Source organism: Galeopterus variegatus, unplaced genomic scaffold, assembly GCF_000696425.1.
Source record: "Galeopterus variegatus unplaced genomic scaffold, G_variegatus-3.0.2 Scaffold198, whole genome shotgun sequence".
Taxonomy (NCBI): domain Eukaryota; kingdom Metazoa; phylum Chordata; class Mammalia; order Dermoptera; family Cynocephalidae; genus Galeopterus; species Galeopterus variegatus.
Window position 1 is genome coordinate 585,634 of NW_007726309.1, and position 24,862 is coordinate 610,495.

Sequence of the window (24,862 nt, forward strand, 5' to 3'; positions counted from 1 at the left end):
ACAATAATCACAATAATATACTGAACTTCCAAAAAGAGAGAAAAAACCGAGGTTACAAGAAGTGAGAAAGGGGGAGACAGAGGGAGTTAGTGAGAAATTGGTAAAGGACCACAAAAAATGATAACGTTGTGTAATGTTGAATATACTAATTATCCTGGTTTGAGCATCACATATTGCACACAGGTATTGATATTCAATGCAGTACCCCACAGATATGTATAATCAATTATGTTTCAATAAAACAATTTTTAAAAAGAGAAAAACTAAAATAAAGCAATTATAATAAAGCTCAGTTTTTTAAAAAACAATATCATGGCTAACATATATATTCTATTGGATAGCAAAATTTCCCCAAACTGTATAATAATTGTTTAAATTAATTAATTTAAATTAAATTAGTAGCTATCACAAATTCCTTTACAGTATCTTCTTCCTTTATTCCTAGATTGGTGTCAGTATAACTTTTAAGAGAACCTTTAAGAAGAGATCATAGAAACTCTTTCCTTTTAATGTTTCAAATGATTATTTGTTGCCTCATTCTTAAAGGATATTTTGGCTGGATGTAAAATTATTGCCTCACAACTCCCCTGAAGACTCTGAAGACATATTTCCACTATTTTCTAGCACTAAGCATTTCAGGGAGAAGTCTAAAGATAGATTGACTTTTTAAACTTTTTGTAGATGGGTTGGCTTTTTTCCTTTAACTATATAATTTTTTCCTTATTTTTAAGGTTTATGACTCATATCTTCATATAATTTTAATGTTCTATTTGTTTTGCTCATTACTTCTCGTCACCAATTTTGCCTGTATTGAATTTCCTTTGACATTTTTCATATCCATCATTTTCTATTCTATAATCTTAAACTTTTATTATTTTTAATAACTTTTGTTGTAACTTTGTAGTTATAATTTTTTACAACTTTTATTATTTTTCCTACTTTATATTCCTCAGTTTTCTCAGCTCTATCCTCCATGTCCCTGAGCATTATTGTGACAGAGTCTATTTCCTATTTATTGCATCCAAAATGACCTCTACGTGTTTGATGATTTTATTTTTCTTTTTTACTTTGTCTTGTTCTTTGCAAATTTATTTATTTATTTTATTCTGTTGTCTTTTTTTTCATCATTGGGTCCTTATATTTCTGCTTTTATCTTTTATAGAGGTCATTATTGCTTCTAATGAGACAATGGTAGGGCACACTATTGCCTTACTGAATGTCAAAATTTTTCTGAGATATGTTCATTGTCTACTTTTGCTTTGCCATGTTTCTCCTGTTCCCAACCTAGGATTTTGGAGGCGTTTTTTGTTGGTTTCCCCTCATCTTTGAATGGGGAGTTCCTTCTGGATGAGTGATATGCTGATGGAATACATAAGAGAGAAAGGCCAGGAGACAGAGGTGGATTAGAGTGGAGCTTAAAGGGGGAGGGAAAAAACTGAATGTTGATTGGTTGTCCATGGACACCCTCTACCATCTTGTCCTTATTTGTTTGAAAAATACATGGTGTCCTGGCTTTAAAGATCTGTGGCTTGAATTTGTCCTTGTCTGACATTAGGTGCTCAATGCATATCCTGTCTCAGCATCCTCATGTGTGCTAGTCCAATTTCCACTTCAAAACATCTTCCCTGGTTTTACAGAAGATGTAATTTGTTTTTTCTTTCTCATTCTCCTTGTTTTAGATTTGTTTCAGAAATAATATGGATCAGAAGCACATTTACTACATACCTTTAAAATTGCCTATTCTCCTTCCATTTTTATTCATTCCTGTAAGACTTTGTATTGTTTCAAATTTTGTGCTTAATAATAAAAATAATAATTTAAATAATTATCTATTGAAATAATTCCATGATGAATCTTACAGCATAAAGTTTTATCTACATATGTAGTTATATTGGGACTGATGTCTATATATATGAAATGACCAGGTAAAGAAAGTGAATATTTTCATATTATGTATATTTACTAAAAAATGCTATTTATAAATTTTTCTTTATATTTCTTCTAAAAATGAGTGAGAATATGTCAGAATGCCCTCTCCACACTGTCCTACCCAACATTGATTTGCATTAATAAAAACCAAACATCCCAATCATTTGACAAATATGATGGTTTGTTTTATCATAAATATTTGTTTATTTACTTGTGGGTTTGATTACCTAAAAGATAAATGCTTTTTTCTTCTGTGTGTTTGAATTACCTGTCTATATTATTCACCCAATTATCTATTGGGATGATTATGTTCTTATCAATTTGTATGAGTTTTTTAGATACGAAAAGTGATATGTATATCATAGTTTTTAAAATCATGTTATTTTCTTTGAACTTTAATTTTCTTTATGGTGTATTTTACTTCAGAATTTAGCCATTTTTGTAGTAAAAATTCATTTTTAAATTTTTTGGTGATTTTGTCTTTGTTTTTAATCTCAAGAATCCCTTTCCTAATCAGGGATTAGACAAATGTTTGGTGACTTTTTTTTAGCTTATTGGGAATTTGATTTTTTTAAAAAATTATCTTTTTTTTTTTTTCCTTTTTGTCTTTTTTCGTGTCCGGCAACGGACCGCAACCCTCAGTGTCGCGCCCGTACCGGACCGGGACCGGCAACGGGATCACAACTCTCAGTGCTGCGCCTGCCCCTCGCTCAGCCAGTGAGCGGGAACCGGTCTGTATGTGGGATCCGAACCCTCGGCGGGAGCGCTGCTGCGCTGCCAAGCGGTGCACTGTAGCAGTGCGCCACCGGGCCAGCCCCAAAATTATCTTTTATTTTACAAGAACTTTTATTGTCTATTTAAATTTGTACTCTATATTCACCTAACATAGTAAGCATGGAACTTTGTTATTAAATTATCGCATGACTTTATTTTTCTACACAATAATCTGTTGGGGGATATATCATAATTTATTTGATTCTATGGTTGGCTGTCTAGATTGCTTCTGGGATTTTTACTATTTTAGAGTAACTGCAAGAAACAAAAATAATCTTCTGGATAGTGCTTTTCCATAGTTTGCCTTATTTTGTTCTCATGAGAAGTATGATCTGTGCAGGCCAAATTTATAAACATAATTAAATTTTTGATACAGATGACTTTCTAAATGAGTTCTCTTACTTTGTAATCTGATCAGTGGTATTGTTAGAAAAGTCTCCACAAGGAGAATTTCCTGAGGTGCAGCTTAGCTTGGTGTATTAACTTGGAATCCCAGTCTACTACATTTTCTTTAACAACTTCTAGAATGCAAAAGCTGTCCTCATTTTGGCAATCACTTGTTTTCTCATCATTTATAGAGAAAAACATTGAAGCCAAGGGATGCTCAACACCTCTTCCCAAGCTGACAGAGCCAGAAATTGGGATGGGCGGGTTGAGAGCCAGGTTTTCTGATTTTCAGCCCAATATTCCTTCACTGTCTCACTGCCTCTTAATAGTGAACACAAGCTTATTGACCACAAGTCCAAAATGGGAGGTGATATTAAAGCCAGGAGGGATCCAGATGCCCGTCAATATTCCAGAGACATAGCAGCTGCCAGTCTGTGCAATACCAGAAGCACTTGGAAAATTCCTTGAGAGGGAAGCTACCTTTTACTGACCCCCCAAAAGTACTTAACGATATTCAAGAAATCTTAGAGCAGTTGCTTCTGAAAATTTTGTGAGGCAAAAACCCAAGAATTTGGCCTGGCTTTAATCAAATATTTATGACACCCTCATTAGTCTCCAGTCCAAGGGTAGTACAGGCTCTCATTTGAATTTCCGAGCAGTAAGGGAATTTTGAAAGGAAATGTCATATTATATGCACTGTTTATTCAGATCAAATATGCATGTGTTGGTTTTGCAGACTGATGTCAGTGCTGCTGTTATTTACTGGGATAGTGATAATGAGGTGCACGAGGAGCTCCCGCTGGGGATTCAGGGGACACCTGAGCTGTGATGGGCCCAGGGAGGCCACTCCATGGGGCCACAGGGATGTGAGGAGGTGTCCCTGTCACTGCACTGCCTGGTGACTTTGACTGGTGTGTGATAATGAGGCGATGTTCACACCCAGCCAGGCGATGAGGGGGGGAAGAATATTCCAGGCAGAGAAGCACCTTCCTTCACAGCCTGTAGGCCGTAGAGAGCAGGGCAGGTTTTGTTAATTGAAGGCTCCAGTAGCTGGAGCACGTGTGAGGGGATGATTCCAGGTGAGCAGGAAAGAAAAATAGAGGCTGGGATCTGAGGGGCCTTGAAGGCTCTGTTGAGGAATTTAGACATTATCCTTGGGGCACTGGGAAGGCATTTGTGGGTTTTAAGCTAGGGGGTGACCTCATCTGGTTTATGTTTTTAGATGACTCTGGCTGCTCTGTAGGACTGGATTGGCAGCAGACAAGGCTGAGGCTGAGAAACAAGTCAGGAGGCCGTTTCAGAAATCCTGGAGACAAATGACAAGGACGTGGAGAAGAGGTGTGGCCATGGAGGGGCAGAGGAGAGGATGTATACATTTAGATTCTAGAATCAACACGATTTTGTGGCTGCTTGGATGTATGGGCTGAGGAAGGAGGAAGCCTCATGGTGACTCTGTTGTTTCAGCTCAAGTGACTGTTTTTGCAGGACCCACCAAAAACCAGGGAAGATGAGCTCGTCTTAGAGAATGTGAGTTTGAGATGCCTGTGGCTGTCCCAGCAGCGGTTCTGAGTAGACAGGTGGGTGTACTGATCTGGAACTCAGTAAAAATGGGGGTATAGCCAAGCGGTGTGTCGCTCTCAAAGCTGGAAGTTGAGGGTCTTATCTTATGATTTCTATTTTCTCTGGGAGGAATAAACTATCTGCTGAGCATGAGGCCGGGAGCCTTGGAAGGCACAGGAGCATGTGGAGAAAGCGAGATGAAAGTCACTGACCACCCCTGCCTTTCAGGAGCTTGCAGTTTAGTTGAAGATCCAAGTAAGCAGCAATGATCACACCAATTGTGAAGAGCGCAGCGGAAAGAGTAGGAAGAGAGGACAACGGGTGGGGGGCACCTGACGAGAAATCGGGAAGGATTCTGAGATGAAAACAAAGCAAACAGCTAAACAAACAAAAAACAAAACAAAAAAGCCCAAACCCTATTATTTGATTTGGGATTTAAGGACAAGAAGGTTTTATCCAGGTGGAGTAGGTGCAGACATTCCACATGGAGAGACTGCAGGCAGAAAGTCATGGACTGGAGAAAGAGCCTACTTGCCTTGGAAACCGTCCTACTGAAAGCTCCTGACTCAGCAACTGGATGTGAATAGGTGCTCAATATTTATTGGGAAGGAAGGAGACATGAAAGGAAAGAGAGAGGGAGAGGAAGGGAGGAAGAAGAAGAGATGGAATGAAGGAAAAAAGGAAGGGAGGGAGGGAAAGAGGGTAACGAACTGGGGGCTTAGCCAGGATGAAGCGCAATGTGGCTGGAGAGCTGCAGGGGCGAAATTATGCAGGGCCTGGCAGATCCAGGTTAGGCATTTCAACTTTACCTGAGGTCGAGGGGGCTCACTGATGAGTTGTATCCAGAAGCAGACATGGTTATGTTTGCAGTGCATGCTAATGTTGTTTTAACAGAAGCGTCAGAGCCTCCTTAGACAACTTCATAAGGAGGTGAATGTTTGGATTTTGTTGACCCGTGTTTCTGGGTCTTTGTGTAATGCGATTTCAGCAAAAATAGGCTTGTGTGAGAGTCGAAGGTCTAAGGCAGCTGTCACCAGGAGGTGGCTAAAGGGTTTCCAGGTGTGTTGTGGAAAGGACTCCCTCAGGCAGTCCTGGTGACTCCACACCAGGACTTTCTCAGCACCCCCACTCTCCCCACTTTCAGGGAGGGCCCTGACAGGAGCAATACAACCGAAATGGGAAAATTAAGAGGGTGTGGAGCTGTGCCTCTCCCGAGGGCAGAGAGAGGTCAGAGTTCTGCCATTAAGGCTCTGTTTGCTTGGGGTGAGGGGTGCCTCAGGAAGGGGAGTGAAAGTGTTATAAAATTTCTTTCCCTCCTCTCCTTTTTTGACATCCTTCTTTCTTATTAACCATGCACTGTGGAACTAGGGCCACCTTTTCCTTGGGAAGTCTTTGAGCAATTTAAAGGACATGAGCTTTGGAAATCAACAGCCCTGGTTTTTAATCCCCGTTTTGCTTCCTCTTACCAGTGTGTGACATAGGAATGCATTTAATACAATTCATTCTTTTCTTCACCCATCTTGGGAAGTGCTTTTGAATCTAGGGATCCAAGAAGGTTCTACAAAGAGGTCCCTGGGGAGGCAGAGGCTTTCAGAAAGGAAGCAGTTAAGGAGACAGGATACACCTTTGAGCTCAGCTTTCCTGGTGGAAGAGGCGTCAGAGAGTGAAGCAGCCAGGCAGGAATGGAAGGTATACAGGTGGCAGAGGATCCCCTGGGCCAGGCTTCAAGGGTCCAGGCATGGCAATGGTGGTTAGGAAGTGCCACCAACAGAAGAGAGGGAACCCTTGATGGTCCTCCCCACCCACCCCACTGTGCATAGAGTTGGGCCCTGTCCTGTGGCCCCAGGTGGAGTGCCCCAGCTGAACTGAAGGAAGACAGGCTGCTGACAAGTGAGCCACGTGCTGAAGGACAGATTTGTGACTGTGATGGGAGACAGAGCCTGGGCCCGGTGGTGGGGACAAGGATGGATTTACGATTGGTCTGGGAGAGCAGGGCCTGTATCTGCCTACACGGCTGGCTGTTTGAGATCTGCTATCTCTCCTCTGCTTTGAGAGGGGTGACTTGTATGTGAATCCTTCCATTGGTTAAGAAACCCAGAATACATTCTGTGTTACTGTGTGTAGTTATGAATAATTTATGCATATGCTGCATATTCATGCAGTGATAGTCTCCTCACTAACACCAGTGAATCCAACCTAACTCAGACCTGTTTATCAGGGTCTTTACTATGGTCTAGGTTCGTGGTGATGAGAATCAACAACAGCAAAAAAGAAATAAAAGATCCAGCATCTGACCTATGGGTCTCCCACCATAGTTGGGAGACAGTCATAAAAGTTTCTTCCCTGAAAATTTGTTGAACAAAAGATACCATAGTTGAATGTCAAGAGTGTACAATTAGAAGTCAGTCCTCTGAGAGTCCAGAGAGGTAATGGCCAATGTGTATGTGAGAAAATTGAGAAGATTTCAGAGCAGAAGAGATTTTTGAGTGGATCTTGAGGGAGGGAAATGGGAAGAGAATGCTGCGGTGGAAAGTGAGCAAGATGACAAGATTGGAGACCGAGGTTTCTAGCTCCACCTGCCCTGCAGACTTGTGTTGGGTGTGCAGGAAAAAAATTAAACTCTTTGCTGTTGGTTCCCCCACCTGAAATGTTTAGACCTGTGTCTCATCTTCTACAATCTCCAACCCACACCCTTGACTCCATGTTAAAAAGAGGAACCAGTGCTGTGCTAGACTTGAAAATGCTTCAGAAAGCATATCATGCTGCCTGTGCACCTAAGGTATGGCAAGGAAGTGCCTGGGACTTCTTGCTATGTCCCCAGGGTACTTCCTTGGGTCCAGATATGGTGCCTCCATCTTTCTCCACCAACCCATGGCTCAGTCTTTCATCCTCCCAGTGACAACCACCCGTCTCATTTGTGCTATTTTCCCTAATGATGGGTGTAGAGTAGGCTGCATGTGTGTGAACTCTACGAAGGCCAAGGTCTTATCTAGAATTTTCATCTCACTATTCCCCATGCCTAGCTTAGAATCTGGCAGAAGTTAGGGGTCCATAGGCATGTGGGGAGTGGATAAATGAATGGATGGAAGGACAGATGCTGGAATGAATGCAGGGAGGGAAGTCAAATAGACCCTCCCTAGCTTTTTACCTCTATAGATTTTAAAGATAAGACCTATTTCTTCTTCCTTGAAAAATATTTCTTTTTCTTTTACTTTCTGTGGTTTCTAAATTTCATCTTAGAAATTTTCATCTCTGTATTCTCCATACCTACTTTAGAATTTCGTTGTAGAAATTTAGGAAATGTCTACACACCTTAATTCACCATAAGAATGAAACAAAAAAAAAGTACAGGAAAAAAATACCTCTAACCACTAGATAGGGGATAAAAACAGTTAATATTTTGAAATTTATTTTTAAAATTTTTCCTCTGCATTTATCTGAATAGTTACCTACTAATCAATAATGTATCTATCAGTATATTTAAAAAAATAAAATAGTAATGTTCATACAGTTTTGTTTTTACCTTTATTCTACCTAGAATTATATCATGAGCATATTCCTTTAAGAATTTTAAAAAGGAAACAAAGTTTCATTGTATGGCCATACAATTTACGAAATCATTTCTATTTTGTTAGACATTTTAAAGCAATATTTACCTTTTTAATAGTATTGACGAAGAAGAAATAAATATACTGTAGCCTAAATCTTTGAAGGCAATTTTGGTTGTCTCCTCAGAATGAAGCTTTAGATTGAATTAGTGAGTCAATATGTACAGGAATTTTAAGGCAAGTAATATAAATTGCCAAATTGTTTTTCTGAAAAAGTGCCTCCATTTGTATAATTGTCAGCAGTCAGAGTTTTCATATAGTTTTAACAGGTCTATGACCAAAATTCAAAAACAGTTTGGACCCAACTCTAGGTTTCACTGGCTTCAATGCTTATTGCCAGTTCATAATCATCATTCAGTTCCTAATTTTGATTGATCTTCACTGTTTTTTACACATAGTCAACTAAATTTTCAAATACAGATTTGTACTGATAGTATGTCCTGACTGCTCATCTAGCTAAGAGTAAATGACTTCCTGTTTCAATTTCATTCACACAGGAAAGACAATTTTGCTGGGTATAATATTGGGTCACAAATTTTGCTCCCTAAGTCTCTGTAGACGTTGCTTCATGATCTTTTGTCACTTAAGTCTCAAAAACAAACAAACAAAAAAAGGCAGAATCTGTTCTGAGTTTTATCTCTTCTCAAGAATATTTTATGCTTGAGTACTTATAGGACTTGAAGGACTCATTTTTTTCTTTCTCCTTAAAATTAATCAGTTTTTTTAGTATTTGCTTCTCTTTTCTTTGATTTCCCCTCCTAAACGGGATCAGCCTTCTGAACCCAGCTGTCACTTCTATTTCAGTTGTCCTAACTTCCTACACACAATCACCTTCAACTCAACGATGTTCAACATTTTTCTTGTTCTCATTAACTTCTCTCTAGTTATTTTTAATTTTCTGTCTTTTTGTCTGAATCCTAAAAGATTTAGTCAAGTTTCCTCTGTGTGTCACTGATTTTGGTTTTTTTTTTTTTTTTATTTTGTCAATATACACTGTATATGATTATTATGGCCCGTCACCGACACCTCCCTCCCTCCTCCCTCTCTCCCCTCCCCCCCAAGAATGTCCTTTCCGTTTGCTTGTTGTAACAACTTCATGGAAGTATAGTTGTTATATCTTCTTCCCCATAAACCTTCATGACCTCATATTTAGCAATACATTCTTAGATTTGACACCCCAAACAAGAGCAATAAAAGAAAAAAATAATTAAATCAAATGTTATCAAAATTTAGAATTTTTGTTCATCAAGGAGATAATCAAGAAATTGAAAAGACAAATACAGAATGGGAAATCATATACCGATAAGGGTTTAGTATCTAGTATTCATACAGAATTCTTGCAACTCAACAACAAAAAGACAAACAACCCAATTTTAAAATGGGCAAAGGACTTGAATAAACATTTCTCCAAAGAAGATATACAGATATCCAAGAAGCACATGAAAAGATGTTCAACATTATTGGTTATTAAAGAAATGCAAAGTAAAACCACAATGAGATACCACTTCACACCCACTAGGATGTTTTTAATTAAAAAACAAGCAAACAGAAAATAAGTGTTCATGAGGGTATTCTGGGGGGCAATGAATGTTTTGGAACTTGATATAAATGGTGGTTACACACATTGTGAATGTACTAAGTGCCACAGAATTGTAAACTTTTAAATGGTTAATTTTATGTTATGTTAATTTTTCCTTAAAAAAAAGAATAAAAAAGACAACCCAGTTAGCATAATGTGTTCAAGGTTCATCCAAGTTATAACACATATCAGTACTTCACTCCTTTTTATGGATGGATAATCTGTCCTAGGTGCATACCACAATTTGTTTATCCATTCATCTGTTGATGAACAGTTGACTTGTTCTCACCTTTGGCTATTATAAATAATGCTGCTATGAACATTCATGTACACATTTCTGTATGGATACTGCAGTCCTTAACAAGAAACAACAACAATCCTAGGGTAGAGAGAAGAATCTGACTTCCAGAGTTACCACATTACATTATTCAAAATGTCCAATTCTCAACAACAACAACAACAAAAAATACAAAGAATACACACACACACACAAAAAAAAAAAAAAAAAAAAAGGAAAAAAAATTCCAGGAGAGTATGGCCCATTCACAGGAAAAAAGAAGTCAACAGAAACCATTCATGAAGAAACCCAGACACTGAACTTACTAAAACCAAGAACTACTTGATTAACATCCGAGAAGGTAGGAAAAGATGAACACAGAAAAACAGTAGGAAAAAAATCTTTTTAAATAGCAAAGTGGTAGACTTGAGCAAGTCATATCAAAATTACATTAAATATAAATGGATTAAATGCATCAGTTAGAAAGCAAAGGTTATCCAATGAGATTTAAAAAAAGGAATACCAAATTGAAAGTCGTATAACTTCGTATAATGTATGCTATACGAAGTTATTACGAAGTAATTCTCACGGGAGCACTGGGATTGGATCCTGGAAGCTAATTACCACTGCCATAACAATCCAAGTAAAATAAAAATCCACTACTATAATAAAAATGACTATCATGAAAAGAAAACAAACGATCATTTTCACTAGAGGCAACCTCAGGAACCAAGAAACACAGAAAACAAACAGCAACACAGAAAGCAAGGAACAAATGACACTTAAGGCAACCAAAAAATAATAGAATGCTAGGAATAAATCAACACCTCTCAATAACAACTCTTACTGTTAAGGGTTTAAATTCCCCAATCAAAAGACACAGATTGGCTGACTGGATAAGAAAGATGGACCCAACTATTTGCTGCCTACAAGAGACTCACCTCACCCATAAAGACTCACATCGATTAAGAGTGAAAGGATGGAAAAAGATCTTCCATGCAAACAGAAAAGAAAAATGAGCTGGAGTAGCTATACTCATATCAGACAAAATAGACTTTAAACTAAAAACCATAATAAGAGACAATGAGGGTCACTACATAATGATAAAAGGACTGATGCATCAAGAAGACATAACAGTCATAAATATGTATGCACCCAATGTTGGAGCACCCAGATTTATAAAACAAACTCTATTAGAACTAAGAAAGGAAATAGACACCAATACTATAATAGCAGGGGACCTGAATACCCCACTGTCAATATTGGACAGATCAACTAGGCAAAGAATTAGCAGAGAAGCACAAGATCTTAACAATACCCTAGACCAATTAGACATGATTTTGGTTTTTACAGTGCTGATTCTGCTCGTTAACGCCCTTTCGGTGGCATATTTGGTGCTCCTATGATCCTTCCTCATCACACGCCTCTCCTCTTTCTCCCTGTTTAGTTGTCATTTGATTTTGACTTTGTGACAATTCATGACTTCTGGCTGGCCCCAATGCAAATGCCCAATAATGTCAGATGATTTTCCTTTTTTGAAAAAATAACTTCAGCACTGAGTCATTCTCTGTGCTCTGTGTTTTCATCAACGATTCAGGCTAACATTCCTCCCCTCCCTTCTTCTGCAGTGGTGCTGTGCTTTTAATCCACCCCTTCTCCTGTTGACCCATCCTGAATGAAAAGCAAGGCTTCTAGACCCTGTGTTGACCGAAGACAAGACATGTGTTCTGTGTTTCTAAATGTGCTCTCTCTACCACTTATCAATTTAAAATTATATGTAATTTGAGCTCCTCAATTCCAAGTGTCTTCTATACTAATGATATGAATAAACCCAATAGATATAGTGACACTACCTGTTGTTGATCAAGAATTAGCACGTCAGTCAATATACTAAATGCTTTACGTTCATGAGCTCATTTTATTCTCCAAACCACCCTGCCAGGCAAGCATTATCTACTGTATTGAATTTTGTAGATGAGGACACTAAGGGCTGGAAAAGTGTCTAGCTTGACTGAGGGTGACGAGCTAGCCAAGTCTGTAGAATCTCGTCTTTAGCTCACCATGTCATAGCGGATGGGTCTAGTGGGGCTTCGAGGTAGATTCTGTGCACCCAAATGCTCCTTTACACAGTACCGTGTTGAGCTCAGACTCAATGAGCACACAGATTTTGTAGAAAACCATCATTTCCAACATGTGTGGCTACCAGGACCTTCCAGCCTCTGTTTCTGCTTGGTGTGACTCAACTGTGGAAACCACGTTGTCCAGGACTTGTCGTGTGACCATCAGGTACCTTGACTTTCAGCTCACTTGTTTTCTGAGAGTTACAGCCTCTTAAAAACCAGAAAATACTAACATGAACAGTAACAATGGGAATAGCTGACCTCTTTTGAGTCTGTGATGTGCTCTGTATTGTGTGAAGTACTTTACCTGTGCGAATCTTATGAATGCTCACAAAAACCCTGGGAGGAAGTGTTGTTTGTGTACCCATTTTACAGCTAAAAACACTGAGTCAGAGCTTCTGTCCTGATGCCTCTATTTCTTAGCATGCAGGGACCAGGACAGTGGATGGAGGAGGAGGGGATCAGGAGCAACAGAGAGGTTGCCAGCCGAAGTTGTGCTGATATTAAGAAGAGAAAGTGCTTAGCATCCTGCTTTGGACAGATCTTGTATCTCTAGCCCAGAGGACCCTGGAGGCTGGGTGGGTGTAGAGCCTTTCTTGCGAGCCTCAGGGAGGTGGGCGTAGTCCCAGCAGTGGTAGAGTCAGAGCAGGCTGAGGGTCTGCAGTCCTGTATCCCATTTATGCACCCAGGCTTTCTCTAGCCAGATTTTTCAATAGGGCTGAATGTAAGCCTACTTGTAAGTGATGTTTTGGTGAGCATTTCTTCTCTGTCTTTCTGACCCTCTGATTTCCCTTCAGTAAACTACTAGTTTGAGTAGTACCATTCTTGTAGGGTGGTTGTGAGCATCAAATAAAATTAGTGCCAAGGCTTTATCATACTGACCGGCTCAAAACTGTCAGGGCTCAACAGTGTTTATTGCTGTTATTATTCTGTGTTCAGAGCAATTACAGTAAGAACTTGAAAGAAAGCTGAACCAATGCAGGCTGATTAAAAGTGTGTGTGATGTATGTTCATACTGACTACAGATGAGTGCTTGTCCCAGGAGACTCAGTCAGGAGTGCAAAATAGCAGGCACAGAAATAGGGTCGTGGCCCCCATGCCCAACTTCCTAATCTTCCCCCTCAAATGGTCCCTGGCACCACTGATGGTCTCTGCTCACCTCATTTATCACAAGTTTCTCCTTAGCGATGCTCAGCCCTCCAGACCTGAGCACTTTGGCCATTCAGAGCCTTATGTTCCAAGGCAGCTCATTTCATCCATCCATCCATCCATCCATCCATCTGTCCAGCAGATATTTACTGAGCAACTTCTGTGCACCAGGCCTTGTGCTAGGGGCTGGGGATGTAGAGACAGACAGGCTTAGTTCCCACCATCTCAGTCTGCAGGATCCCACAGGCCCAGTGCAGCCAGCAGGATGGAGCAGTCCTTCAGAATGCAAGTGCACTGAGGTGCTTCCTTGAAAGAGGGGGTGACAAATTTCAGGTGACTTCCAAAATGATGACACCACCTGTCCCACCTAGCAACATCTACTTTCATCCAAGCAAATAAAGACAAAAAGCCCAAAGCCCTCCTGCGTCTAAATCATGGAAATTACAGCACGGCCCTCATTGGCCTCTGAGGGCAGAGGTCTGCCTCAGCTGTGATAAGGGCGCTCTCCAAGGCCACTTTCCTCTGCATGACTCTGGGTTTTTCTTCCCAACCAAGCTGCGCCCATCGGTGCTTTCAATGGCTGTCTGTGTAAGAGATAACTCTGGCGTGACAAGCTCTTTCAGAGGGTAGATATTTTTAAAGATTGTCAGGATTCTGCCAGCAGCTCTTATTATGGAGTACTTCGAGGCTTTTCACGGGAACAGAGTTGGGTGCAAATACCTTTCTAACGTGCAGTCTGCCCTGACAGAGAGTCTGCTATTATTACTCCAGGAGGTTAACATCCCACTGGGTTTTCAAGTTGATTCATTACTTTTCTCATGACTTGTATTTATTTTTCAGCACCTGTGAAAAAACACATTGATATTTCAATACCCACCATCAGCGACTGCCTGTTGTGTAAGCACTGGTGCTCCCTGAAGGCATTTTTTTTTTAAATAGAAAGTTATTTAAAAGTTTAAAAATCAAAAATGAGTTTATATTAGTCCTTTTAGCATCTGACTTAAACAGGTGTTTGTGTTTTTTAAAACCTTCATCCTAATTGAGAATTTGGATTTAAATAGTTCAAAGACGTTATTTTGAATTTAAATGCAAAAAGAAAAAAATAGAAGCTGGATTCTATAGATTTGAAAGAAATTCACCCTAAATAGATGTCACCTGGGTGAGTCCCAGCTTTGTTTTCTAAGTATCTGCTGGATATCTCTAACTAGAAGTCTCACAGACCATGCATACTCAGCATGGAAAAGAAAAATGATTTTCTTTCCCCCAATACTGCCTCTCCTCCTGTGTCCCCTCAGTCTTTGTATGAGGGTACCTCTAAAAGTTCATGGACAAATAGAATGGAAAGATGATATAAGTCTTTCCACGAACTTTTTGAAGACCCCTTGTATTCGCAAGCTCTCCTATCCAGTTTCCAGGGCTAGACCTCCCGCATCATTTGCAAGCTCTCCGCTCTCCCTACATCTCAGGAGCCTGTGGTTCTCACCTGGGACTCACTGGGGAGCTTGTGAAGATGCAGGTGCCCTTGCCCCTCTTCGACATGTAGGGCAGAGTCTGGCGACTGACACTGTTAGCACACCTCCAAGGTTATTCTGCCGCATCCTGGAGCGTGAGAACTCTCAAGTCTCCTCTCATGAGTCTGGGCACTCTTGTCTCCGGTTTTATTTTCCTCATGACCCACCTGTTTTTCTTGCTCCCCACCCCTGACTTTTCCAGGTCTTCTCCACACTCTTTCCATGATTTGATCTGTTGCTATTTTTCTGGAAAAAAGTCAGTGGAACTCCATGACACAAGGATGATATCCAGACAAACTAGTGTGGCATCTTAGGAGCCCTAACAGCATTTTCTAGCATCGTCTCCATCATTTTTTTTCTGCATGCCTTCTGCTTATGGATAGAACACACAGTGCTTCCAAGAACACACAAAAAAACTGAGGTCAGGTTGCACGGATGTAAGTGGAGTGTCTGGAACAGGGCGGGATGGTCCTGCTGACCAGAATGCATCCAGATCACTGCATTCACTGTGGGTGTTTGATAAGAGGGGTCAACTGCAGTTCCTGGGAGAGTCATGGAGACAGCAACGGGACCTAATGGAAAGTCGGTGTGAGCAATTGTATTGTCACGGGGAACAGTTAATGTGGAGAGAAGTCTTGGAGAAGACATGTACACAGCAATCATAAAGGAGGAGTTTGGTTCTTAGGGACAGAACTAGGGCCCCGTCCAAAGACGAAATGGACTTTGTCAGGAGATTTTGAGCTCCCTGTCATTGCAGACATGCAGGCATAGACTCAACAACCTTCTGGCTGGGCCACTGAAGGAACAAAATGTGCTTACAGTGCCTGGCACATTGCAATCTTAGTCATCATCATTAACCTAATTCTAGTGTTGGAGGGGTGGAGATCATGTGATGTTGAAGCTCCCCTCTGACACTGGGATTTTGTGAACGTGTGCATTGCAAAAGTTAGCTGTGCACTGACACAGTTAGCTGCAGTCACGATCCAGAGCCTACTGGAACATCTCAGACCCAGCAGCTTGGGTACCCCATGTGTCGCTCCACCTGGAGCCTGCTCCCCGTATTCAGATGGATTTTTTTTTTTCATGACTGGAGATAGCTTTTACATAATCTCTCTGAGCTGTTTCGTTCCAAAGATTTATCCCTCACCTGCATTATCTCGTGTGGTTTCTGAGATATTTGTGATCAACCTGTGCCACAGCAGGCACCGCATTCTGCTTTGAAGGAAAGTAATGAGAGCAATTCAAAGAGAGGCGCTGCCTGTGCCGTGGCCGTGGTAGACGGGGGGCTTCCCAGGCCATTTCCCAAGGCTGATGCCATCTACAAAGTTACAGACACGTTCTTAATAAAACTTGAATCTGCCCTTTTTTGTGGCATTACTGTATACTGAGGTCTTCTATTTTTTTCCTAGCTTGTATTTTCACATCCCACCATAGAGCGACAATGTGTATTAGAGGCACCACTCACTTATCACGGGTTTATCAAAGTGAACCTTACTAAGTATTGTTGCCAATAATTCTGGGTTTTAATATTCTTCCAAAAACTATGTTAGGATTATTGAGAAACTGGATGGCAAAGCAACAAATGTTATATATTTATTTTCATTTTTTTTCCTTTATGTTTTTGGAGCTTAAAGAATATCTATGTACTTGTTTAAAAGCACTCTTAAAACTGAAAAAATATTGCTATAGGGATGATGTACAGAAATATATACATACATATACATCTATATATATACATAACGCATACATATAAATCCACATGTCCTTACATATTCAAATGTGAAAATGGTAAAATATACCCAACGTCTAGAATTCTATCTACTTACCTACCTATCTATCTATCTTAGCTATTTATTCATCTATCGATTAGCTGTCTGGAATACCTTCCAGCACACAAGTTGAGGTTACTTTTTTTAATCCTGCATAGCTCTGATTTTCCTCTCTTCTTTCCCAAAGGTAACAATTATCAGGCATGTTCTGTGAATCCTTTTAGTCCATGATTTAATGCTTTATTACATGTAAACCCATAAGCAACATATCTTTTACAGTAAATAGTAAGCTGCGTTGTTTTGTGCCGTATTTTAAAATACACCCCAATGGAAGAACATCGTGGTTTTGTCCTGTACCTTGCTTTATACATGCAGCAGTATGTTTAGGAGGTCTACATGCACAGCTTAATACCTTCAACCTGCTTTGTAATATTCCATTTTATGAATATACTGCATTTTATTTACCCATTCTAATCACTTGTTATTTTCAATTTTAGTTATCACAGTGCTGGAATGGACATCCTTGACTTCTTGTAAACATGTGGGCAGGGGCATAGAATTGGGGGTTCAGGACTTGAAAGAGAAAAATAAATATGTATTTTTGCTAACCTTTCCCTGCAATTCAGCATTTCCTCTGACTATGAGTGCAGACAACAAACTCTAGTAGCATTAGCACGACTGTGGCTTTGAAAGCCACGGGAAGCACAGTTTCAGATCACATTACGGTTGTTAAAGATATCTCAAAATATCACTTACGAGCATCAGCACTTTAAAATTGCAGTAATTATGAGATTGTTACTAGATTTCTATTTTAATGGGTTAAAAAAGAACACATATATTATAATATCAAAAATTTGTTTTCAACCATTTATAGCTGTTTTCAATATAATTGGCTTTTTTGCAATCTTGTGTATTTTATTCTATATATTTAAAATATATTTTGTAAGTATACACACGCATGTACATTTATGCCTACATATTTATAAGCATCACACACTGTCAAAAGGGTCTACCACAAAAAAACAAGAATAAGCCCTTCTCTAAGGTGTCTGTCCTGGTAACATAATTGCTAGGGCACATGGTGTGCACAGTTTCTGCTTTTAGTAGAAATCGACAAATGTTCTAATAAAAGATGTCACCATTCATTTGACACACCCGTTAGCAATCCTTGGAAATCCCCATTTCCTGCCCCCTTACCAGCACTTGGTATCTGAAGACTTTTTCATATTTGCCAATCTCATGTTTGAGAAAGAGTACCTTGTTGTTTTAATTTGCATTTCCCCGATTCCTAATGAGGTTGAACTTAGTTTCAAATGTTTATTGGCCATTTCAGTTTCTCTTCTGTGAGTTGGGCACCTTTGTTAACACCACACTACTAGGAGAGTTAGGGAAAGCATGGGATTTTGGAAGGTACTTTTTTCGCTATGAAATTACACTGATATTACTTTGAAACTCATTTTCTATCTGTGATCTTCAAAGTGGGGTGATTGCTCACAGGGTGTGGGAAAACATATTAGAACTTTCAGTTATATTTATTTTTATCTAAAAATATAAGAAAAATTAAACTTTATTAAGACTCAATGTTCATATTGGCTAATATTACACATATATGTAATTTATAACATGAAATATACCCTTTTATATTAAGAAGTCATCCTTATTATTTCCAAAAAAGGTTTTGATGCCATTATTTAAGACAATGGGCTTATGATAAAAATAGTTGTATCCATGGATCACCTACTATGTGCCAGTTGCTTTACAAGCATTATTCAATTTAATTCTCATGATAATCCTACAAGGTAGGTACAATTCTTTCCAGTTTATCAGGAACTCAAGAATAAACATATTATGCAAATTTCCCCAACGTTGCTTTTAGTAAATCACAGAATTAGGAATTGCATTTACTTTTTTTCTTTTGTGAGTCAATAGCTCAATTTTTTTCCCCATGCCCTGATGTCCTTCTGCTAAAATATTTGTTCCATGAGGGTAGAATCCATTTGTTGTTTTCACCACTCTACCCCCCAGTCTCAAAGCAATGCCTGGCATGCTGTAGAATAGCAGTGTCTTTTGACTTAATGAATAATCAAAGGAAAGAAAGAAAGGGGAGTTGGAAGGAAGGAGAGAGGGAGAGAGAGCACACAAGGGTTTCACTTACCAGTGTGGGAAATGGACAACAGAGTTGATGAGCAGGTCACTCGGGGGCATGCCCATGGTGTGGGGCGTGTAGCTGGGGCAATCATCTTTATGTAGATTGGAATATAGACCTGAATGGGTAGGGTGGGAGGTCTGATCCTATCACAAAAGCTGACATTTATTAAGTATTTTTGTACAACAGGAGAGGGAGTGGAATAAGAGCTGAGACTCTGGGTTTGATTGCAGTTTGGGGTCATGGTTTGAGCACTTTTCTGTGGGAGCTGTGGCCTCCCAGGAGCAAGCTTGCCTATGGTTCTAGGGTGTCTCTGGTCTTCTTTTTCTATATGCTTTTCTAGGTAGGACCCCCATGATACTTCTGGGTGTATGCAGGACAAAGTACATATGGAGAGAACCCTTGTTCTCCTGAGCCCTGGTTTGGTTTTAGACTATGTGGCCTGTATGGAGCTGAGCACAGAGATCACTAAACAAGTGGGCAGGGAGGGGTCATTAAGTTTCCTTGGCAGCATGTGCCAGGCTATCCACGTCATATTTGGGGTGAGGGATAGGAGGGGACATGATGTCCCCTTATTCTTGTGCTTGAATCCCGATAACCTTCCTGCACAAAAAGCATCTAAGGCATTCCTCCCTCCACAGCAGCAAGCTGAGGTGAAGGGAGGGGGTCAAAGGGAATCCACAAGACAGACAGGAGCCGTCCCTTTGTTAACAATTAACTAACAGGTAGACTTTTGTAGACTGTCATGAAGAGAGAATTTTCCCGAGAAAACAATTGCTGAAGACAGAGCACTGAAAGGGGACTCTCAACATCGGTGGATACAAACTCCAGAAGTTTTGCAGAACAGATCGAGGACCCCAACCCAAGGACAAGAGTGTGACAGTGCAGAACATGCAGACAGCACGGAGGAAGGACTCTGAGAACTCCAGAAGAGACACAACAGGACTTGCACCACGTGCAGAGGAACTCTGATTACACTATATCAAAGAGGAAGGACTGGGCATTTGATCAGATCCTCTAGAGTTTGTGATCTACCTCCCCCGAAGGTTGATATTGGGTGACCCACATAGAGAAGCCATTCTGTGCTGAACCCATTCATTCATGAGCAGTCCTGTTGCTGTGTTCATAAAGTTCTAGCTGATGTAACCAGGAGGGTGTTTTGATAAATATACTTAGACCCAACCTGAAAATGGCAACCACGATTTTGATGCCTAGATTTAGCAGGAGCGGTAGTGGGTCCGTCGGAGTAAACTGCATGTTACATTTGATAAAAGGAAAGATATGGAAGCTCAGGTTGATACCCCTTGGCCCTGAGTAGTGTCTCACTCTGCGGGCTGATTGCATATTGCATTTTGGCTAGACAATATCTCCTATGGACCCGGAACTCTACAGTCTTGGTGGTATCAAATTGGCAATCAATGGCAATCGAGATCAACTGGGAGCTTCATTTCTAAAAAAACCCCTCGACAGTAGCAGATGCTACTGCAGTGGCAAAGCCCTGAACCAGAAGGCTTTGACTTGGTGTGATCTTAAGTCACTTGAGTTTGCTTCCTTATCAAAATGAAGTCTGGATGCTTGCTTTGTTCTATTTAAGAGCAGGGACAATGAGCAGTGGAGCTGGTGCTGTTTCAGTTTCAGCCGGCAGAAGACTAAAGGAGATAGGACTGTTTTATGATGAAATTTGTCAAAAGACACTGGCTTTTTGCTCATTAGAAAAGTGCTGAAAATGGAGCTGCTCTCACTGGGAGCCTTGTGGTTAAACAAATAACGCTAACATCCTCGTGTGGCAAGAACGCTGTTCCTTTTCCCATTCTCTGTACTTTTGATTTATTTCCCCCCCATTTGGTGTTAATTGGACTATATACACAAAAATTGTTATGACCTGTTATCCTTTATACTTGGCCTAAAAGACACGTGAGGGGCCTCAGAGAGAAGGAAAATAAGGACTTTTTTTTTTAAGTGTTGGTAAAACTGAAGGCAAAATAGCCCATTTCTAAGCTAGAGCAGGACTTAAGACAGGACTTCTTCTTTGGAACTCTAGAGACAACAGCCAGCTTTCACTTCTCTTTCTGCCTTTTGTTTTTTCCTTTCCTTCTTTTTTTATATGTACCTGAAGACTATTAAGCAGCTGCTGTTGGCTATTTTGAGAAAAATGCTAATATTCTCTAGTAGCATCATTTAACATTTTTAAAAGTATCCACTTAGTTTTAAAAATGTGGTATGGTTGAAAGGTGACATTTTTCATGCCTTTTACAGCAGCCAGTGCAAGCAAGACAGCAGTTGGGAGCAGGAATGATTTGTTTCCCTGTGTGGTGTGTTTATTATCACGTCTTATTACATTATATTTGGAGATAAAAAATCATGTGCCGAGGGCAGCGGCAGGACTCTGCTCGCCTCGTCCCTCGCAGGTGCGCTCAGAGCCAGGCTGTAATCTTCAGCTCCTGTGGCTCGGTTCTATCTGCTTGGGCCCCTGCCGGCTGGGACCGCTGCCAGAATATGAATGCAGTGTGGAGGGTCCGGGAAAACCCCTTGCTCCTGAACGTGACAGGCTAGAACGAGATGTCAGAAGAATTTTATGACCTTATAGAGCAAAAGACCATAGCTGGGGCCTTGTACAATTTCATGCTCATTAACCAGTAAATATTCTGAGTGTGTTTTGTGCCTGGCTTGGGGCTGGAGAATGGTCCCTGTCCTTTAGGCACTCATAGTCCAGAGGGGAGACAGACGTGGAAACAGACGGCCAGACAGATTTGGTAATTCCTAGAGGAGAGGGCAGGAAAGGAAACTATGGGAGCTTGGAAGAGGCATTTTATCCAGGGTGGGGTGGTGGGGGTCATTCATTCATTCATTCAGTACCTATTAGGCACCTAACATTTGCCAAAGTGCTGTGGAATCTGAGGCATTAAAAATACACATGGCTGTTCCTTGTTATGAAGTCCATAATAAACTATGGGATCTCTCTCTTTCTCTCCCCACTTTCTCTCTCAGACTTACAGAGATACACACACAGCAACACACATAGACACACACACATTCACGACAGATGCACTTTGGTTCAGGCCTCTGGACTCATGGAATTTTCAGTCTAGGCAGAGGAGTGTGTGTGTGTGTGTGTGTGTGTGTGTGTGTGTGTCTGTATCCTCAGTCAAGATAGCTTTCCAGAAGCAGCGCTGTTTCAGCGGATGGCTGATCAAGTGGTGGTATTTAACAAGAGGGGATGGAGACCAAAAGGTCTCATTTTCCGTGAAATGTAGCAGCGGTGAAGGACCCAGTGTGGTTTGTTGAGTCTGGAGTTCAGAGGGTGAAATTGGCGAACAGGGAGATGTGGGTGGAGACACATGGTAGCTCAGGAGTGTGTGGGCTGGGCACTGGGGACTTGTCCTCCTGGTGGCGTGGGGGTGGAGGAAGCTGCTGGAGGCATTTACTGCAGGGCTGTGGGCAGATCAGGGCTGCGGGCAGATCAGGGCTGCACTGGAATCATCAGGAGCTCATCGGCACCTTTGCTCCTGCTGTGTCCTAGACCTCATTATCCCTGTCTCCCCCACTGTTGGATTTTTCTTCAGATATCTCCTTTTTGATTCTGTGGCCAGAAAAACTTGGTCTTGGTTAAAGAAATTGCAAACAGAGCTAACAGGGGAAGGGGCTTCTCTGGGAGTAGTGGGGATGGGACGTGGATTGGGCCAGGGCTGGCATGACAGGTAAGCATTCTCTTGACCCAGATGGCACTTGTAGCCAATGCTGGCCAGCATGATGACCTTTACTTGCCTTCGGATGTCTGGGGTGTGGGGACTGAGTGATTGGGGAGCTGGGGAGGGGGCATCACAGGGTGTTTGGCCAGCTCCCTCTCTTCCTTCCCTCCCACTCCCCTCTCCCCCACCCTCCCTGAAGCACCCATTGCTTCCCCAGCCTGAACAGCCTCCTCTGCCTGGGCTCCTTCTGGCTAAACTGCCTCATGGCTCAGGATGTCCATGAACAGGAACTTGGTGCTTCTGGAACTGAGTTGATAATTATGAGACTACTGAGTCCAACATAAAAGCAGGAGGACAAGGAAGAAGTAAACAGGAAACGAGGAAGAGAAAATCAAAGGGAGAAAAAAGTAGGAAAAACACAGTGGGGCAAATAGTGCCTCATATGTGGGAAGCCGTTGCTGTTGGTGTTGATTAGACAACACTATCAGATTGGGGGAGAAGAGGAAGCAGAATCTCATAACTTGTTTGACTCATGAAACTGATTCTAATTGCAGCAATTTATAAAAATAATTGTGTATGTCTGCATAGTTTTTTGTTTTAGTGGGGAGGGGGGTTGCAAAGCCCATTCTAAAGGGAGAAAACTGAGGGTCAGATGCTGAGTGATGAGCCAGGTTAGTTCTTTTTTTTTTGTTAAATTTTTATTTTGTCAACAATTAACAGAGCTAAAAGACAACCAACACAGTGGGAGAAAATATTTGCAAATTATACATCCGACAAAGGATTAATATCCAGAATATATAAGGAACTTAAACAACTTTACAAGAAAAAAACAAGCAACCCAATAAAAAAATGGGCAAAAGAGTTAAGTAGGCAATTCTCTAAGGAAGATATAGAAATGGCCAACAGTCATATGAAAAAATGCTCAACATCACTCAGCATCCGGGAAATGCAAATCAAAACTACACTGAGATACCATCTCACCCCAGTTAGGATGGCAAAAATCCAAAAGACTTTGAACGATAAATGCTGGCGAGGTTGCGGAGAAAAAGGAACTCTCATACATTGCAAAATGGTGCAGCCTCTATGGAAAATGGTATGGAGAGTCCTCAAACAGTTGCAGATAGATCTGCCATATGACCCAGCTATCCCACTGCTGGGAATATATCCAAAGGAATGGAAATCATCAAGTTGAAGGTATACCTGTACCCCAATGTTCATCACAGCACTCTTTATAAGAGCCAGGTTGGTTCTGCTGCAAGTGGCAGAGTTGGCCTTGGACAGTCAGAGGTTACAGCAGCATATTCCTTAAGTGCAAGGAGTTCTACTCGTATGTGCCAAAGAGAACGAGATTCTTGTGCATGTGAGTCATTTAGATTTGAAGGGATGTAATCTTCCAGAAGGTAAAGGACCTGAAAATAGTTTGATGGAGCTCTGGCACTCTAAGAGCTTGGGCAAGAATCTCTGATCTCCTATTTCCCTGGTTGTGAAACAGGCACCAGACGACTCCTAAGATCCTTGAACTCCCCCACTGGAGGTCCCATTCGCTGTGAGTTTTTCTCCTTCTTGGGTAGGTGTGTACGCAACCCAAGGCCCAGGAGATGGGAGGCTGCCTGGGAGAGGAGGGGAGGAGCTTATGGGAATAGGCTTTCTCCTCCCGGTCCTTCTGCTTAGTCCCACTGCTAATCCTCATTCAAAAAAAATTTTTAATTCCTCTTACGATGCTCTGCAAATAATTTTCTGCTCCCAAGTGTAACTCTGGTTAAAAACTATAGACATTTGGGTGCAACTGTAGACAGATTTTTGGTGAAAGTCAAGTTCATGCATATTTGCCTATTAAAATAGGACCCTTAAATCTCCAAGCCAGGATGGGGGGGGGAGGGGGTGAAGTTAAGTCTTTAATTGCACATGTACCAACTTTCCTGTATAGCTGAGATTTTCTGTAGCTCTGGTTTTTATTTATGGATTTCTGCAGTTTACTTTGACGGGGGGATTATTTTTCTCTGCCAACTCTAGCTGTTTGATTCAATGTGCCTGCTCACTTTCAGATATGGACAGAGAAGCTGCAGCATAAGTTTGTGTCTGTATTTGAAATTGGGAATTCAAAATGGGTTTAAACTTGAATATTTCATCGAGACATTACATTTTACAAGTAATTTATTTTGGAAATACAGGCTTCTGCCTGGGCAGTGTAGATTTAGAGTAACTTGATGCTCACAGTTACTCCTGAATATTAATATCATCTGGGCTGCGCACACTTTGAGATTTCATACAACCTTATCATGGCTCAATACTTAAATAGCCATGAAGGGGATAAAACGAGTGCTTTCCTCAACATTTATATCAGGATATTGGCTTTCTATAGGA